The sequence below is a fragment of the Lepidochelys olivacea genome (assembly GCF_965140295.1).
Source record: "Lepidochelys olivacea isolate rLepOli2 genome assembly, chromosome: 11".
Taxonomy (NCBI): domain Eukaryota; kingdom Metazoa; phylum Chordata; order Testudines; family Cheloniidae; genus Lepidochelys; species Lepidochelys olivacea.
The window spans coordinates 2,795,145-2,814,526 of NC_140421.1; the positions used below are offsets into that span (position 1 = coordinate 2,795,145).

The 19,382-nt window shown below is 53.5% G+C and overlaps 1 protein-coding gene across 1 annotated transcript in view; it reads left to right on the plus strand.

Moving 5' to 3' along the window:
* The first annotated feature begins 1,873 nt into the window (after positions 1-1,873).
* VIL1 (villin 1) overlaps positions 1,874-19,382 on the plus strand; it is a 43,758-nt gene continuing 26,249 nt past the window's right edge. Inside the window, exon 1 of the mRNA XM_084643529.1 lies at positions 1,874-2,018. The gene's annotated coding sequence lies outside the window, so the exon portion shown is untranslated. The remainder of the gene's footprint in view (positions 2,019-19,382) is intronic.

Genomic DNA, 19,382 nt, shown 5'->3' on the forward strand with positions numbered 1-19,382 from the left:
GTGTGTGAGTGACAGAAAGACCCCCCCACACACACACTGCATGGCATGACCCCCCGGGGGCAGAACGGTGTGTGCTAATGTGTGTAGTTTACTGCCCCCTGCTGGAGGGGAGGAGATCTGTGGGGGGGGGGGTGCCGGCATCCACATGCATGGGGGTGACCACATCTCGTTCTCTGCTGGCTTGACGGGCTCAGCGCTGATCACGTGGGTCTCGGTGGCCCGAAGCCAGAGCCTCAGCCCGGCCGTGTCCATTCCCCCCTGTGATTGCCCTCAGCAAGGTGACGCGCTCGCCCTCAGCCAGCGCGGCCAGCTCTGGGCCAGGCAGCAGCAGGGGCGGTAGCCCGAAGGCCCAGGGACCGTGCAACTTGCCCGGGGCTCGTACCTGCTCTGTGCTGCACAAGGGGCTTTTTAACCACCCCTCTGCCAGGGGCCGGGCAGTGTCTGGAGTGGCTAAAGCCGCCCTCTGCGGCAGTCCATCCAGTGGCTCTGCGAAGGTAAAGGGAGGTGACCGTGCCCCTGTCACCCTGGCCCTGATATGGATCAGCCTTGCCTGTGTCCTTGGGCGGTGGCTTCCAGTGTCCCCAGCTGCCACCCTGGCCCTGCTCGTGTGCTGTGGGTTTCTCACAAGACCCCCTGGGGTCATACGCGACATGCCGGGGCCGGCCCCGTCACCCCCCCGCACACCCACAAACTCTATGAAGGACTCAAGTGTGGAGGGGTCAGGCATGGGGTGACCCCAGCACTGTAGCAAGGGGAGCCTTGTGGCTAAGTCACAGACCAGGGGCTCAGGTGACGTGGCTCCTAATTCCTCCCCCCACCCCCCTGCGGGGCAAACAATTGACCCACCTTCCAGAGCCACTGCGGGGGGGCTACACAGCAGAGCCAACCCCCAGGCTGCTGCCCCCATGTGCCAGCCGCAGAAAAGCAGGAGGTTTGAGACCAATTAATTGTGAGTTGGGGGGGGGGGGATGGCCTCAGCGGGGGATCCACTCAGCTGGGGAATTCAGCCCCTGGCGTGTCCGAGTGTTGGCCCCATGTCGGGGGCTCAGCCTGTGCCCCCGCTGCTGGCTTGTTGTGCATTGCACTGCCGGGCTGGATGGGACCTCACCACGTCCAGCCCCTTGCGCCAAGGCAGGACCGAGCAAGCCTGGGCTTAGCAACCGCCTGTGCCGGGGGTCCCACGCCCACCCGGGGACCCCGAACCCCCCGCGAGCTGGCAGCTCGTTCCCAGTATCCCCCTTGCTGCAGCCCGGCTGGTCTCTCTTGTCTTGCCCTCCTGCCCCCTGACTGCCTCCAACCCGCTTGGCGCAGGGCCTGCAAGTGCCAGCAGCCCTGCCCGTGTGACAGGCCCATGGGGCTGGCCCTGGGCAAGGCTTCAGCAGCCCCCCCTCTGCCCCCGCTAGTCCCTCACGCGCTGTTCGCCAGCCTCGTGCCCTTCCACCCCATATGGGACGACCCCCCCCCAGCATTGCCCAGCCTCTGCCCGCACACCCCACACAATGCTCCTGCTCAGACCCAGGATTGGGGGGGCATCGCTGGGGGCACGGCCAATAGGTGACCTGGACGGGGGGAGGCTGGTGACAGGTTCACTCGAGCCCGAGCCCCCTCCCATGGGCACCTGCTCTGCCCCGTGCTGGCTCGGCCGACTCGCTGCCAGCCCAGGGCTCTGAGCTCACTCCCCTGGCATCTTCCGGCCCCATTGCTGGGGTTGGCTTGTCCCACTCCCTCATGAATGAGCTGCCTGTCGTCCCTGGCCATGTTTTGCTCCCCCCCCCCCGCCCAAGCACCCCCCCACACACACACTTTGGTGGACTAATTGCTGGAGTTCAGCTCATTAGCGGGCCGGAGGAGGGAGGGGGCCAGGCTACTCCATCACCAGGCTGCCGGGCAGGGTTCCCCTCCCTCGCCTGGCCTTGGCTCGCCAAGCCCTGGGCAGAGCAACAACCCGCACCAGCCGAGAGACCCTGAACAAACCTTGGGGCAATAAAGCTGCCCCTCCCCCGGCTACTCGGCGCCAGGTAAGGGGGGGCTGCCAGCTGCTGAGTGGGGTGGGCAAACCGGGGTCGAGCCTGCCGCAGAGGCGGCCGGGGCCGGGCGATTGGGAGCAGCCGTCGGCAAAGGCTGGCGTGTCTCTGTTACTGTAGTCGAGGGGCTTGTGCCAGGCCCTGCCCAGCCCGGTGGCCCACAGGCCCGAGGAGCTGGAGGGCACAAGGCCCCACTCCCCGAGCCCAGCCAGACCGGCAGGAGCTGGGGGCCGGCTGGTTTTACACTGCAGCTTGCGTGTTTTGTGATGGGGTGAGCTGATGGGGTGGCCTGGGGCTGGCTCCGGGACCAGGGGTCCCTTCCAGGCCTGTGTCCACAGGGGCGATGGGGCAGAGCGCCGGGGGGCTGCCGGCTCAGCTGGTGAGGGAAGCTGAGTGAGAGGACAGGACACCGTGGGGCAGGGCCCGCCTGGCAAAGACAGCGAGTTTGTCTCTTGCAGCGGGAGGGAGCCGGGAAACTTGCAGATCTGGGGTGTGAGAACCTCCCCCCGCCCCCCCCGCCCAGTCCGCTGGCCTCCCGCAAAACAACAGCTGGTGTCACCCACATCGCAGGCAGCGACGCCAGTGTGCCTTCCGGGCCCAGTGTCCTTCATGGGGCACGGGCACGGCTCTGCCATGAGCACCAGGCGGGTGCCTGGCACAGTCAGTGCCACTCGTTCTAGCCAGGGATGGAGCCGCCCACTCGGAGAAAGCTCCAGTGGGTGCAGCCACCTGCCCAGCAACACCAGCCGCCATGAGCCCATCCCCCTGGCGTCCTGGCTCCTCAGTGATACAGAGCCCTGTGCAAGGTCTCGGGCCTGGTATTCAAACCCTGTCCCCAGGCACAGCATCAAGCTAGCCAACGGCCTCTGTGTGCCCATTCACAGGGACTGGAAGAGCCGGGCTCGGGGGTCCCAGGCTAAGGGGGCACCCTGTACCCCACACCCGGGGGGGGGGGGGCGAGGGGGTCTGCTCTGCTGCTGGAAACTCTGACTGGGCAGGGAGCCAGTGTGCCCACAGCAGAGCTGTTTCCGGCATAGGCCTAGTGGGCAGAGATACCCGGGCCCACCCTGAGCCCTGCATTAGGGCAAGAGCGGCGTGGGCCCCACCATGGGGTGCCCGTGTGGGCCCCACCTTCGTGGGCACCTGGGGGGCCATGGGAAAGTCCACAGATTGCAGCAGAGTCAACATTATAAATTACTTCTGTGCCTTCATTCACGCACTGGGCCATAAATGGCCCTGGAGCCAGGGAGGAAATGCTGGTTAATGTTTGAAGAGGCTTGGACTCTGCCACCAGCTAGGGCCCGATAATGGGGAACGGCCCGGCCTGCCACCCGCCCCAGCCATCACCTGCCCCGCTGCAGCACGCACAAACCAGGCCTGGCCCAGGCTCCCTGCCCCCGTCAGCAGGCCCTGGGGAGCTGGCGAGCCAGCAGCGCACCCCTGCGGAGCGCCCCATCACGTGGCCTCGCGCCCGCCCTGCCCGCCTCCAGCCTGGCCACGGGCGTGGTGCTCGGCTTTGGGCTGCGTGAGGCGAGGGTCAGGGCCCAGGAGAGGGGAAGGGGCCCTGCCCATGGGACGCTGCATGTGCCCACGCCGGTGTGAATGATGTGTGAGCATTCACCCAGCCGGCCATGGCATCGTTCTGCTCCAGCCGTGGGAGCTGGCTGAGTGTCTGTCAGACAGCGTGGCCGTGAGCAGCCGTACGGAAACCTGGCCAGTCAGCTGGCTGTCTGGCCCAGCTATTCGGCATAGCGGTCGTATTCCCAAGTCACTGCCCTGCGAGGGTCTGAGGGTGTCACTCAGCCGGACACAGGCTGCAGAGAAAGAGGCGACACCCTCTCCAAACCCAGGCCGGTGGGCAACGAGGGACACTGAGTCATGCCCGAGGGGGTCTTGGACAGGAACCAGCCATGGCTGGGTAAGACAACGGAGCCCCAGGACACACCCTGCTGCCTTGTGGCAGCAGAGCAGCCGATGTCCCAGGGCAGCCGTGCAGGGAGTTGGCTGGCAGGCTCTGGGTGTTGTCAGCGGGGTTGTAGTTGCCTTGTAGTCTCAAGTTCTGGCTGGGAGGGTATTGAGGACTGTGCCTTTAAGGGCTGCGCTTCCCTGCCAGCCAGTGAGGCCGGGGCTCTGTGACACTCTCGTTGTGCGCAGCCAGTTGGGCCCGGGCGCTGACTAACCCGTGTCTCCTGCAAGCACCTGACCTGGGGGGCAGTCGCTGGACCCCACACCGGGCAGCCTGGCTCTGCCCAGGAAACAGATCACAACAGCCCTGTGTTGCAGAAACGTCAGTGCCCATGTGGAACACTTGGCCTCACGAGGGCATAAGTGCAGCCAGACTGGGTCAGCCCACGGCCCACCCTGCCCCTAGCCTGTCTCTGACTGTGGCTCATACCAGGGGGGCAGGGGCTGGGTACAAACTAGGGTAACTATGTAATGAGCCATCCCTGGCTTCCACTCCCAACTTCTGGGCCCTGCCACACCTCGTGGGCCTGCGGCGGTGCTTGAAATCTTCGTCCTTGGGGAAACCAGCTAATGCCTGGCCCTGTGCTCCATCCCCCCTTCCCCATGCTCTTTGTCAGGTCTCAGCTCATGGCCTGTGGAATCATTAAACATCAGGCCCCCTGTCGCTGCTGGGCCCTCCCAGAACATCAGAATGGCCACACTGGGCCAGGCCAATGGTCCATCCAGCCCAGCGTCCTGTCTCCGACAGTGGCCAATGCCAGGTGCTTCAAAGGGAATGAACAGTCCAGGGGAATTGTCAAGTGATCCAATTCCCAGCATCTGGCAAAGAGAGGTTTTAGGGACCCCCACAGCAGGGGATTGTATCTGTGATCATCCTGGCTAATAGCCATTGATGGACCTGTCCTCCAGGCACATAACCAGTTCTGTTTTGAACCCTGTTGTACTTTTGGCCGTCACACCATCCCCTGGCAGTGAGTTCCACAGGTTGGCTGTGCACTCTGTGAAGAAGTAATTTATAGAATCATAGAATCTCAGGGTTGGAAGGGACCTCAGGAGGTCATCTAGTCCAACCCCCTGCTCAAAGCAGGAACAATCCCAACTAAATCATCCCAGCCAGGGCTTTGTCAAGCCTGACCTTGAAAACCTCTAAGGAAGGAGATTCCACCACCTCCCTAGGTAACCCATTCCAGGCTTCACCACCCTCCTAGTGAAATAGTTTTTCCTAATATCCAACCTAAACCTCCCCCACTGCAATTTGAGACCATTACTCCTTGTTCTGTCATCACCTACCACTGAGAACAGTCTAGATCCATCCTCTTTGGAACCCCCTTTCAGGTAGTTGAAAGCAACTATCAAATCCCCCCTCATTCTTCTCTTCCGCAGACTAAACAATCCTAGTTCCCTCAGCCTCTCCTCATAAGTCATGTGTTCCAGTCCCCGAATCATTTTTGTTGCCCTCTGCTGGACGTTTTCCAATTTTTCCACATCCTTCTTGTAGTGTGGGGCCAAAACTGGACACAGTACTCCAGATGAGGCCTCACCAATGCCGAATAGAGGGGAACGATCACGTCCCTTGATCTGCTGGCAATGCCCCTACTTATACAGCCCAAAATGCCATTGGCCTTCTTGGCAACCAGGGCACACTGTTGACTCATATCCAGCTTCTCATCCACTGTAACCCCTAGGTCCTTTTCTGCAGAACTGCTGCCGAGCCATTTGGTCCCTAGTCTGTAGCGGTGCATTGGATTCTTCCTTCCTAAGTGCAGGACTCTGCACTTGTCCTTGTTGAACCTCATCAGATTTCTTTTGGCCCAATCCTCCAATTTGTCTAGGTCCCTCTGTATCCTATCCCTCCCCTCCAGCGTATCTACCACTCCTCCCAGTTTAGTGTTATCTGCAAACTTGCTGAGAGTGCAATCCACACCATCCTCCAGATCATTTATGAAGATATTGAACAAAACCGGCTCCAGGACCGACCCTTGGGGCACTCCACTTGATACCAGCTGCCAACTAAACATAGAGCCATTGATCACTACCCATTGAGCCTGACAATCTAGCCAGCTTTCTATCCACCTTATAGTGCATTCATCCAGCCCATACTTCTTTAACTTACTGACAAGAATACTGTGGAAGACCATGTCAAAAGCTTTGCTAAAGTCAAGGAACAACACGTCAATTTCTGCTGTTTGTATTAAACCTGCTGCCTGTTAATGTCACTGGGTGATCCCTGGTCCATGTGTCACGTGATGGGATACATGCCACTTCAGGAGTCGGGGTGGATACAAATGTCGTTCTTTCCGACGGCCAACACTGAGACAGGGCTAACAATGCTGCTGCAGCCCTGCTTCTGGCCATCGCTGACGCAGATCAGGTGACTCAACCAGCTTGCACTCCATATGGCTTGTATGTACCATCAGCCCCGGTCAGGGACACTCAGCCACCAGTGTCAGGGGCTGGCAAATCTGTGCGCCACCACGAAACCATATTTCTTCCTTGCAGCCTTTCTAATGCTCCCAGGGCTTTTCCCTGCAAGGCCACCAGCTGGGCTGAAGGACTCCACTGTGCGGGGAGACCCCCCGGCTCGTGCCCAGCCTGGGGCGGGGGGATAAGCAGTGCAGACACACAAACTGCTGGCTTCCCTGCGGCCCACCCGACTGTGCCATCTCTTTATTGGTCTCGGTGCCCCTCGGCCAGAGTAGCGTGCCCATGGGAACTTGCTGGGCAGAGAAACAGATGCTCTGAGGCAGGGAGATTCTTCAGCGTGACCTGGTTCTTTACCTTGTGCACATGGTCCTGCTTCCCTAAGCCTGTCCAGCATGCAGGTCCCTTGCTCAGAAATTCCCACACCTGCCCCTCCCATGGGCTCTGTGCCCAAGAAGCCCCATCATTCCGCTGCTTCTCAGGGTCACCCTTGTGACTGCTTTGCCAGCCTTCCTGCCTGCAACCCACAGAGACTGAGACCAGTCTCCTAGCCCCCCTGACTGTGCACCCTGAGAAACCCCACCAGAGCCCCCTGGCTCAGCTCTGATCTGCCATGTGCTTTGGGTGGTCACCCCCACTGTTTGCAGCTCTCTCTACTCCATAAAAGGGCTTAATTGCTCCTGCCTCTGAGTCTGAAGGAAGGTGCTTGGCACCCACTGACTTTAACCGGGACTGTGATTGTCTGTGGATCCAGGACTCACCCGATCGGCACCTTCATGCTGGCGAAGGTGGGATCCTGCTGAGATCGGTGCCAAGCCATCTGCCCAGCACGGTAGCGCCCTGGCGAGTTGGTCTCTTGTAGCTCAGCATGATCATTGCAGCAGATAGTTCTGTGCCGGCTTCATCTCAGGGAGAGCTGCCGCTGTGGCAGGGCCGGGGCCAGCTCAGAGAATGGGGCTGGGACGTGCCTCGGTTGCCCTGAGGATGCACTTGTCTGGCCTGAATGTGATGCTCCCCCCACCCCCTCGGTTTTTGGAACTCAGGGTGTAGATTAGCCTCGTTCTTCCATGACAGCTCCAGGCACCCCGATTCCATCTGAAACATTCCTGGGGCTGGTTGAATAGCAAGGGGCCAGCGGGGGGCTGCAAACTGAGCCTGCAATCTGCCCGGGCACCGGGCAAACCGGGCATCGGCTGAGGTATTTGTTCCATCGCATGGGGCGTTTGGGGTGGCTCCTCCTCGACTGTCGTGCTGAGGTGGCCTGGCTCTAGGCACAGTCACCCTCTCTGGTGCCCGCCCATCACCACCAGGGCGGCACCCACTGGCCAGGCTCTTTGCCCTCAGTTACCCCCCTGCCCTTTCAGTCTCGCAGGGCCACTGGGGTTCCCCACAGAGCGGGTGCCTCTGGGACTCAGGGAGAGAACCTCCATACTCGGGTCTGCCCCAGGAAACGCCCCTCCTTCGTTAATTACCCCGGCTCCGCAGAGGCAAGGGGCCAGGGGAACTGGGTCACGTCCTGCTCCGGCTCGGCGCACCCTGACCGCCTCTTGCCTGGGTTTACGGCAGCTACGGGAAGGAGGCCAGAGCCAGGCAGGAGTTCCCGGCCCAGCAGACACAGAAGCAGGCAGTGGCGAATCAGCCACTGGGCCAACGGAGTCATGCCCTGGGCCCTGGCCAATTGGGGGGGCCCTGGGAAAATGGTCACCCCCACACCCCGACTCTCTCTGGCCACCCAACGCTCCTGCTGGGGAGCAGGGGAAGCCCCCGTGCCACGATCCCGCTCCCTGGCAGGAGTGCCGGGCAGGCGGGTGGAGTGGGGGAAGTCCCTGCGCCCCGACCCATTTCCCCGGCAGGAGCGCCAAGGGAGAGTGTGGGGTACTGCAGGCAGAAGGGATGGGGAGGTGCCCCAGCTTGCTCTGGTCCAGGGACCCACACCTGGAAGCACAGACCATCCCCAGCCCCTCAGCGCCAGAGGCCCCAGGACAAGCGCGGCTCTGCAGGACAAGGACATGCACCAACAAGTCCCTGGGGTCGGGTCCTTCCTGCTCTCGGCTCCAGAGATCAGCTGCCCCGCGGGCGCCCGCATGGGGATCCCCCTGGGCAAGCAGCATCTCGGGGAGCCCCATGGGTGCCCAGAGCAAAGCCTGGGACCAGGAGACACTGAGCCCCTTCCTGTGCCAGAACCGTGCAGGGCACCAGGGGCCCACCCTGCCACTGGGCAGCAAAGCCAGGGCAGTTTCGGGTGCACACGGCCGGTGACACGGCTGAGCGCGTCGAGCATGCATGGGGTTCCAACGCCGCGAGCGAGCCGGGAACCAGCGGCTCCTTCCTGCAGAGAAGGCCGTGGCGAGGTGCCAGGGTTGGAGGGAAGCGGGCTGCTTGGCCTGAGGACCCTTCACTGCATCCAAGGCTCTTTGCGGCCCGGGGCAAGGGCTTCACTCCTGCTGGACAGGCCGCTCCCTCGGGTGCGGCCGCCCCCTTGGCAGCCTGAAGAATCACAGGCCGGTCCCTGACTTGGTACCTGCACCCACAGCCGCTCCTGGAGCCCGGCTCTGGGCACGGGGTCTCCCTCTGCTGGCTGTCAGGGTGCTGCAGCAGCTGAGCGAGGGGTATAATGGGGACCCCCCCACAATTAGCTCTGGGATCTTTCCCACCGGGGCTCTGACAGCTTTAAAGCAGGCCAAGCCTGGGGCCCGCAGTTCTGCTTTCCCACTGGGAGGAGCAGACATTGGTCTGTGTGTGGGAGTGGGACGCTGGCTCAGCACAGGAGATAAGATAAGCTGGAGAAACTCCCCAGTGCTGTAAAGCAATAAAACAGGATGATGGCCCCCATCAAACTTTTCCGCCCCCCCTCCGCTCGGGGAATGCAGGCTGGGGGCCTCGCTGGAGCGGGGCGTGGGGGGATGTCTGGACTGGTCACTTTCTGCACAGCCAGACCCTGGCTCCGATCACTCCATTCTGCAGCCTTGGGATATGGGCTTCTCTCTCACTTCCTGTCCTAAACCGTCACAGAGCTTGGCTTTGTGCCCGTTAAACAGCTGCCACGGCCCACCCAAGAGGTGGGGCCATTTCAGCGCCGGACGGGTGAGCGCCATGCAGCATGGCTGTTCGACCGCTGCTGTGCCTCCCCCCAGCAGTGGCTGCATTTTGGAGCTAGGTGAGGGACTCGTATACATGTGCAATGCGGTAAAATACTCCAGAAGAAATAGGCACAGTCACTGCATTAAGGGCCACCCCTGGCTCCAACAGAAACTGAACGCAGCACGTAAGCCAAGGCTTTGGCTTCAGGACCAGCCAAGACATGCCAATGGGCTGCAAAGACAGACCCAGGTTTGCCACAAGTGGGCAGGACACGGGGGCCCTGGGCTCACTAGCTCACGCCCACAGGAGTTAACACCCACAGGAGTTTCGTCCCAGGAGAGGGGAGGGTGAGTCACGCTGCTCCCTCGGGTGATGGGGACAAAAAGTGAGACTCCAGAGAAAGCTCTCAAGGATTCTTTTGGTTTTGCTTCCCATCAGCTGGGTAAATATTTACCAGGCCAGTGATCTTTACCAGGCAGCAGGTGCTAAAGAATGATCGATCAGGGAGACTTTAATTCCAGCTATGACAGTGCCCCGACCTGTCCAGACCTGAGAGACCAGGATCAACAGCTCACCTCCATCTGTCCCCACCATTGCGGCTCTGGGGGCTTCTGGTCCCTTCTCTGCCCCTGCCCCAGTGGGGGTCTGGGCTGAGTCCCCACAGGAGAACGGGGCTGGCCATACTGACCTGCCCTTGGGCTGTCAAAGCGTGGGATGAGGTTAGAACGGCAGGTCCCTGCCACACCTGTGTCCAAAGACCAAGGCCTCGACCCAGCCAACTGTAGTATAGGAAACTGCTCCCTGTAGGAATGTGCGGCAGGTAGCTGTTACTGATACGCAATGGATTGTAAGAAACCTGCTATCTGATGTAGCAAATTCCTACAGATAGCAGTTTGTCCCCTGCACTCACGGCAGGACTAAGTATTATCTAGACCATCCCTGACAGGTGTTTGTCCAACCTGCTCTTAAAAATCCTCAATGATGCAGATTCCACAACCTCCCTGGACAATTTATTCCAGGGCTTCACCCCCCTGACAGTTAGGACGTTTTTCCTCATGTCCAACCTAAACCGCCCTGGCTGCAATTGAAGCCTTTTGCTGCTGGTCCTGTCCTCAGAGGTTAAGAAGAACAGTTTCTCTCCCTCCTCCTTGTAACAACCTTTTATGTGCTTGAAAACTGTTCTCATGTCCCCTCTCCGTCTTCTCTTCTCCAGACTAAACAAACCCAATTTTTTCAGTCTTCCCTCAGAGGCCATGTTTTCTAGACCTTTCATCATTTTTGTTGTTCTTCTCTGGACTTTCTCCAATTTTGTCCATGTCTTTCCTGAAATGTGACACCCAGACACAATACTCCAGCTGAGGCCTAATCAGCATGGAGTAGACCAGAATAATTACGTCTCATGTCTTCCTTACAACACTCCTGCTAATACAGCCCAGAATGATGTTTGCTTTTTTTGCAACAGCATTACATTGTTGACTGATATTTAGCTTGTGATCCACTATGACCCCAAGATCCCTTTCCGCAGTTCTCCTTCCTAGGCTCCCATTTTGTAAATGTACAACTGATTGCTCCTTCCTAAGTGGAGGACTTTGCATTTGTCCTTATTGAATTTCATCCTATTGACTTCAGACCATTTCTCGAGTTTGTCCAGATCATTTTGAATTTTAATCCTATCCTCCAAAGCACTTGCAACCTCTCCCAGCTTGGTATCATCCGCAAACTTTATAAGTGTACTCTCCATGCCATTATCTAAATCACTGATGAAGATATTGAACAGAACCGGACACAGATCTGATCCCTGCGGGACCCTACTCGTTATACCCTTCCAGCTTGACTGTGAACCACTAATAACTACTCTCTGGGGACAGTTTTCCAACCAGTTTTGCACCTACCTTATTATAGCTTCATCAAGTTTGCATTTCTTTAGTTTGTTTAAGAGAAGATCACACAAGACAGTATCAAAGGCTTTACTGAAGTCAAGATATGCCACATCTACCGCTTCCCTGCATCCACAAGGCTTGTTACCCTGTCAAAGAAAGCTCTCAGGTTGGTTTGACATGATTTGTTTTTGACAAATCCATGCTGACTGTCAGCACATTATCTTCTCAGTGTTTGCAAATTGATTGCTTAATTATTTGCTCCATTACCTTTCCAGGTACAGAAGTTAAGCTGACAGGTCTGTAATTCCTTGTGTTGTCCTTAGGGTGACCAGACAGCAAGTGTGAAAAACCGGGACAGGGGGTGGGGGGTAATAGGAGCCTATATAAGAAAAAGACCCAAAAATCGGGACTGTCCCTATAAAATCAGGACATCTGGTCACCCTAGTTGTCCTTATTTCCCTTTTTATAGTTGGGCACTAGATTCGCCCTTTCCCAGTCTTCTGGAGTCTCTCCCATCTTCTGTGACTTTTCAAAGATAATTGCTAATGGCTCGGATATCTCCTCAGTCAGCTCCTTGAGTATTCCAGGATGCATTTCGTCAGGCCCTGGTGACTTGAAGACCTCGAACTTGTCTAAGTAATTTTTAACTTGTTCTTTCCCTATTTTAGCCTCTAATCCGACCTTATTTTCACTGCCATTCAATATGTTAGACATCCAATTGCCACCAACCTTCTTGGTGAAAACAGAAACAAAGAAAAAAGAATGAGGAGGACTTGTGGCACCTGAGAGACTAACAAATTTATTTGAGCAGAAGTTTTTGTGGGCTAAAACCCACTTTATCGGATGCATGCAGTGGAAAATACAGTAGGAAGATGTATATATACACAGAGAACATGAAACAATGGGGGTTGCCATACCCACTATAATGAGAGTGATCAGGTAAGGTGAGCTATTACCAGCAGGAGAAAAAAAACCTTTTGTAGTGATAATCAGGATGGCCCATTTCCAACAGTTGACAAGAAGGTGTGAGTAACAGTCGAGGGGAAAAATAAGCAAGGGGAAATAGTTTTATTTTGTGTAATGACCCATCCACTCCCAGTCTTTATTCAAGCCCAATTTAATGGTGTCCAGTTTGCAAATTAATTCCAATTCAGCAGTTTCTCACTGGAGTCTGTTTTTGAAGGCTTTTTGTTGTAGTATTGCGACTTTTAGGTCTGTAATCGACTGACCTGGAGACTGAAGTGTTCTCCGACTGGTTTTTTAAAGTTATAATTCTTGACGTCTGATTAGTGTCCATTTATTCTTTTACATAGAGACTGTCCAGTTTGACCAAAGTACATGGCAGAGGGGCATTGCTGGCACATGATGGCATAGATCACATTGATAGATGTGCAGGTGAACGAGCCTCTGATAGTGTGGCTGATGTGATTAGGCCCTGTGATGGTGTCCCCTGAATAGATATGTGGGCACAGTTGGCAATGGGGTTTGTTGCAGGGATTGGTTCCTGGGTTGGTGTTTTTGTTGTGTGATGTGTGGTTGCTGATGAGTATTTGCTTCAGGTTGGGGGGCTGTCTGTAGGCAAGGACTGGCCTGTCTCCCAAGATCTGTGAGAGTGACGGGTCATCCTTAAGGATAGGTTGTAGATCCTTGATGATGCACTGGAGAGATTTTAGTTGGGGGCTGAAGCTGGTGGCTAGTGGCATTCTGTTACTGTTGGAAATGGGCCGTCCTGATTATCATTATGTAATGAGGCTGGTTCTGGCGGGACCCAACGGAGAGTGCCAAGTCAGAACAACCTGCATCAAACAGGGCAGTCACAGCCCGGGGCTGGGGTTTCTGTGCACACCAAGGCAAACCAAACCAGACAGACAGAGAGGACTTTGGTTTTACCCCCCGGGGCTAACCACAAGTCACACAAGCAATTCCCTCAGACACTCCAGTTTCTCAGTATCTCCACTTGTTATGGGGACACGTGGTTATGAAAACCAATACCCCAGTAAAAGAACAAAGCTTCTCTCGATCCCAAAGGACCAAGCCCCAGATCCAGGTCAATGTACAAGTCAGATCTTACCCACAAATCACGCTGTTGCCAATCCTTTAGCATCTAAAATCTAAAGGCTTATTCATAAAAGGAAAAGATACAGACGGGAGCTAGAATTGGTGAAATGGAATCAATGACATCCAGTGATGGCCAAGTCCTTGGTTCAGGCTTGCAGCAGTGGTGGAATAAACGGCAGGTTCAAATCAAGTCTCTGGAGAACATCCCCAGCTGGGATGGGTCCTTCAGTCCTTGGTTCAAAGCGTCAGGGTAGCCAAGTCCCTCCAGAGGTCAGAAGCAGGACTGAAGACAAGATGGAGGAGCTGCAGCAGCTTTGTATAGTCTCTTGCCGTGTGGTCTCTTTCTGTGTCCCAAAGACAAGCTGCCCATCCCATGGCCTGGAAACACTTCAGAGTCCTTTCCCTAGGCAGGTCCCTGCACACCTGGCTGAGTCCCCAGGCATGTCTGCCTTCTCTCAATGGGTCAGCTGTGTCGCTGATGGTCCTTAATGGGCCATCCAGCCGGCTAGGCAGAGCTGACCCCAACTTGTCTGGGGTGTCCCCCAGAAGCAGAGCATAAGTTTGAACTACAGACAGCATAGAGCCAATATTCCTAACTTTAACTACAAAAATGATACACACAGATAGACAGCATCATCCTAACCAGCAAACCATAACTGTGCCTTAGACACCTTATTTGACTCCCTTTATACAAGATTTGGTGCCACTACAGGACTTTGGTTGCAACAATGATCTATACGGTCCCAGCTTATGTCAATAACGTCACACCCCCAACGCAAAATTGATGCAGGAAGGGATGACACAAACATCACTGACTGCATCCCAAGAGCTCCGCATCCTTGGTTCTGTCTTACTACAGCAAGTATTGGTGTATAACCGAAATGGTTTATCAAAGTCATGTTCAATAACGTGATTGAATCTCTTTACAAACTCCAGGTAAAACTTGGTTAGAACAATAGTGGATTGGATCTGCTTTTGCGCCATGGTTCCTGTATGTCTCGTGATCTTGCCAAGAGCTAAAGAACATAGCTACTTTATCCATACAAACTCTGGCAAATGTTTGGAACCCAATTAACGTCAAGTCAATGTAGCTATTAATGTTGTCCATAGTACAGGAATCTTGGCATTTAGCTATGAAAGCAATATGGTAGCGTGTCTCAGTTTCCCTTTTCGTACAGGACATCGGGTCTGGAACCTCTTTTCCCCTGTGAAAAGTTCCAAGACTGTTTACAGGCATTAACTGTGAAACGTCAGTATAACAAGGCCTTTTAGCATAAAGTGAGTTCTCACGTATTCCTTTTACCGTGTCCAAGGGCTTTCCCAAAAGATTAGGCACATTGTACATTTTTACAGTTTTTGGTAACAGCAACACATTAGTCACAAAAATTACCATGAGCAATAACAACAAATCCTTTGCAAGTGTCCATCTCCAGTCATGTTTGTCATGCCACACCTTCGGCTCAATACCATTGGGGTTTTGGCATTTTAGGGTTAGCCTGTGGCTTCCCTTTGCAAAATTAAGTTCTCTTTTTCCTCCTTGTCCTGAAGGATCAAACCCTGATTTCTCTTGCTTAACAGAATTCACTGGCTGATTGGGTGTGCTCTCTGTGCTAACAGCTATTAGCAAGTTTCAGAGGAGCAGCCGTGTTAGTCTGTATTTGCAAAAAGAAAAGGAGGACTTGTGGCATCTTAGAGACTAACCAATTTATTTGAGTGTAAGCTTTCGTGAGCTACAGCTCACTTCATCGGATGCATAGTCCTTCTTCTCCCTGACAGCCAAGTAATTTGCATTACCACAGACAGGTGCCAGTTCACCAGTTTTCAGATCCTTAACTGCTGGATTCCAAGGCAGGACTCTGTCTTAAAGAGATACCATCCATTTTCACTGACAAGCCAGACTCAAAGTTCTGTTGTCCTTCCCTTACCAACCTCGGCTTCCACATGGAATTAGATGTTAAGTTCACTGAGAGACTACAAGTTATATCCAAAGTGTCTAGAGATGAGAGTTTACCTGCCATCCCCTGCATTCTCGAGAGATTTCAGAGTAGCAGCCGTGTTAGTCTGTATTCGCAAAAAGAAAAGGAGGACTTGTGGCACCTTAGAGACTAACCAATTTATGAGCTGTAGCTCACGAAAGCTTATGTTCAAATAAATTGTTTAGTCTCTAAGGTGCCACAAGTACTTCTTTTCTTCTGACATCCAGAATTACCTCTGGTCCATTCAGCGGATTCCTACACAATCCCCTTTTAGGCAAACTCACAGACTTCCCAGATAAAAGGTCAGAAGCATTCTCCTTCCCTTTGCCACACACAAGCTCAGGAATCTTTTCCTTCTTGCTTCAGGTTTCCACACCCTCAGTAGGTAACACAATCAAATCACCTTTCTGCTCTCCTTGTGCCCTGGCTAGGGTATCACCCAGATCAGACAGAGTTGCTACAGCCTTTCCCAACAACACACTAGCAACAGGCAAAATACAAGCGCCAGAATTGTCTGGGCTCTGGGATTTTACATAGACACTAACTGGATGCGACCTAGTTACAGGGCCATTCTCCCGAGCAGACGCAAACTTAGGACCCTTCCCTTCCTGGGCTTTAGTTGAATTCAGAACAAACTCTGAGACAACTGCACCATTCTCAACCATCACAGGCTGAAAGGCCCCTTCTGTCTGCTCCACAGACACAGAAGAGCCGGACACACTTTCTCCTTTACCAGACACCCAGCTTGGGATCTCATTCCCCTGGTCCCAGCACACAAGGCTGGTCACAGATAACTGCTTGGAGATTGGGGTAGCTCCCTCCACAGGCAAGTCAATACCCCAGACAGACACAGGCACGTTTCCCTCACTGTCACAATTCTCCACCCAGGTAACAGGTAAGGTCCAGGGACACTCATCTTCCACTCTCCTCGCCTTCCCACCCTGCTGACTAGACACAGCCATCAGCTCACAAGGCTGCCTAGGCTCATCCAGACTTTCCTTACCAAGCACCTTGCCACTCCCCACAGACAAACTGCTGCTCTTCTCTCTACCCTGAGCTACTTCCAGTAAATCAGTTACCCTTTTCAGGTTCACTTTCACAAGCTGTACTAGCCAACAATCCATCACCCATCAAAAATCTACCCTTTCCTTCCTCAGTTAGGGCTTTAACCTGACCATCCACTTTAATCAGCTCCTGACCAATGAGTTCTTTCTGTTCTTGATCTAATTCCAGGTTCACTTCTGAGACATTAGACAGACATTCAGAAACTTCATTCACAGACAAACTGCTTTTTTGCACAGACAAACAGCTATTTCCCACCAGGTTAGCGTCCCCCTCCCCCTGGTCAGAGCAATATAACATACCAACATTGTTACAAACTGAAATTTCAAGAGGATACAGTTTCTCAATTGCTTTTTTGACTTTGAGCTGAATTCTGGCAGTTTCTTGTCGCAGCTGGTGAACCCTCTCCTTAGCAGCGATCCTTTGCTTTCCCAGCCATCGAATTTCTGCTAGTTTCTGTTCATGCCCAAGTTGCCATTTGTTTGCTGCCTTTTGCATTCCAATTGCATCTGCAGCTTCTGTATCCTCAGGTAAGGGCTGTGCTCCTGCCTCCTGATCACTGGCCATTTACAGATCTCGCAGTTCTTGATTTGTAGCTTTCTTTCCAAAGCTTATCCGCTTTTCTGAGCACAAATCTTCCAGGGCTTTTTTGCTAAGGCCCTTATATGCTCTTTGCTCACCCATTGCAACTTCTCTTTAACCAACCAAACTCTCAATACCAAAATTCAAATTTGGATAGTGTGGGGTTCTGACCCAAAGCTTAATTGACCTGGTTCTGTGGATCCAATCACAACTACGCCACTGTAACGATGCTGGTTCTGGCGGGACCCAACTGAGAGTGCCAATTCAGGACAAATTGCTTAAAGCAGGGCAGTTACAGCCCAAGGCTGGGGTTTCTGTGCACACCAAGGCAAACCAAACCAGCCAAACAGAGAGGACTTTGGTTTTACCCCCCTGGCTAACCACAAGTCACACCAGCAATTCCCTCAGACACTCCAGTTTCCCAGTATCCCCACCAGTGCCATTCATTATGGGGACAGACGGTTATGAAAACCAATACCCCAGTAAAAGAACAAAGCTTCTCTCGATCCCAAAGGTCCAAGCCCCAGACCCAGGTCAATGTACAAGTCAGATCTTACCCACAAATCACACTATTGCCAATCCTTTAGCATCTAAAATCTAAAGGCTTATTCATAAAAGGAAAAGATACAGACGGGAGCTAGAATTGGTGAAATGGAATCAATGACATACAGTGATGGCCAAGTCCTTGGTTCAGGCTTGCAGCAGGGATGGAATAAACGGCAGGTTCAAATCAAGTCTCTGGAGAACATCCCCAGCTGGGATGGGTCCTTCAGTCCTTGGTTCAAAGCGTCAGGGTAGCCAAGTCCCTCCAGAGGTCAGAAGCAGGATTGAAGACAAGATGGAGGAGCTGCAGCAGCTTTGTATAGTCTCTTGCCGTGTGGTCTCTTTCTGTGTCCCAAAGACAGCATAATCATAACCAGCAAACCATAACCTTGTCTGGGACACCTCATTTGACCCCCTTTATACAAGATTTGGTGCCACTACAGGACCTTGGTTGCAACAATGATCTATACGGTCCCAGCTTATGTCAATAATGTCACACACTACAAAAGGTTTTTTTTCTCCTGCTGATAATAGCTCACCTTAACTGATCACTCTCATTACAGTGGGTATGGCAACCCCCATTGTTTCATGTTCTCTGTGTACATATATATATTTTCCTACTGTATTTTCCACTGCATGCATCTGATGAAGTGGGTTTTAGCCCAAGAAAGCTTATGCCCAAATAAATGTGTTAGTCTCTCAGGTGCCACAAGTACTTCTTGCTCTTTTTGCTGATACAGACTAACACGGCTGCTACTCTGAAACCTGAAACAAAGAAGTCATTAAGCACCTCTGCCATTTCCACATTTTCTGTTATTATTTCACCACTCCCCTCCTACATTGAGTAAAGGGCCTACCCTGTCCTTGATTTTCCTCTTGCTTCTAATGTATTTGTAGAATGTTTTCTTGTTACCCTTTATGTCTCCAGCTAGTTTGATCTCGTTTTGTGCCTTGGCCTTTCTAATTTTGTCCCTACATACTTGCGTTATTTGTTTATATTCATCCTTTGTAATTTGACCGAGTTTCCACTTTTTGAAGGACTCTTGTTTGAGTTTTAGATCATTGAAGATCTCCTGGTTAAGCCAGGGTGGTCTCTGGCCAGACTTCCTGTCTTTCCTACGCAGTGGGATAGTTTTCTCTTGCGCCCTTAATAATGTCTCTTTGAAAAACTGCCAGGTGCCTTCAGTTGTTTTTCCCCTTAGACCTGCTTCCCATGGGATTGTATCTACCAACTCCCTCAGTTTGCTAAAGTCTGCCTGCTTGAAATCCATTGTCTGTGTTTTGTTGTTCTCCCTCCTACCATTCCTTAGAATCATGAACGCGACCATTTCGTGATCACTTTCACCCAAGCTGCCTTCCACTTTCAAAATCTCAACCAGTTCCTCCCTATTTGTCAAAATCAAATCTAGACCAGCCTCTCCCTTAGAACAGCCTCTTCACCTTGTGAAATAAAAAATTGTTTCCAATACATGCCAAGAACTTCTCGGATAATTTGTGCCCTGCTGGGTTATTTTCCCAACAGAAGTCTGGGTGGTTGAAGTCCCCCATCACCACCAAGAACATAAGGTTGTCCTTATTTTCTGACTTGTCCTAATTTGCGAAAAACTGCTAACTGATGTAGCTAATTCCTCCAGAGAGCAGTTTCTTACACCATAGGGTGTGTGAAACTGCTCTCTGTAGGGACTTGCTACCTGTAGCAGGGAGAGGTAGTGAATTGTTACCATTAGCAAGTTACTGATACGTATGGTTGTTCTTATGTGCTGACTTGTCCTAATTTGCTAAAACTTGAC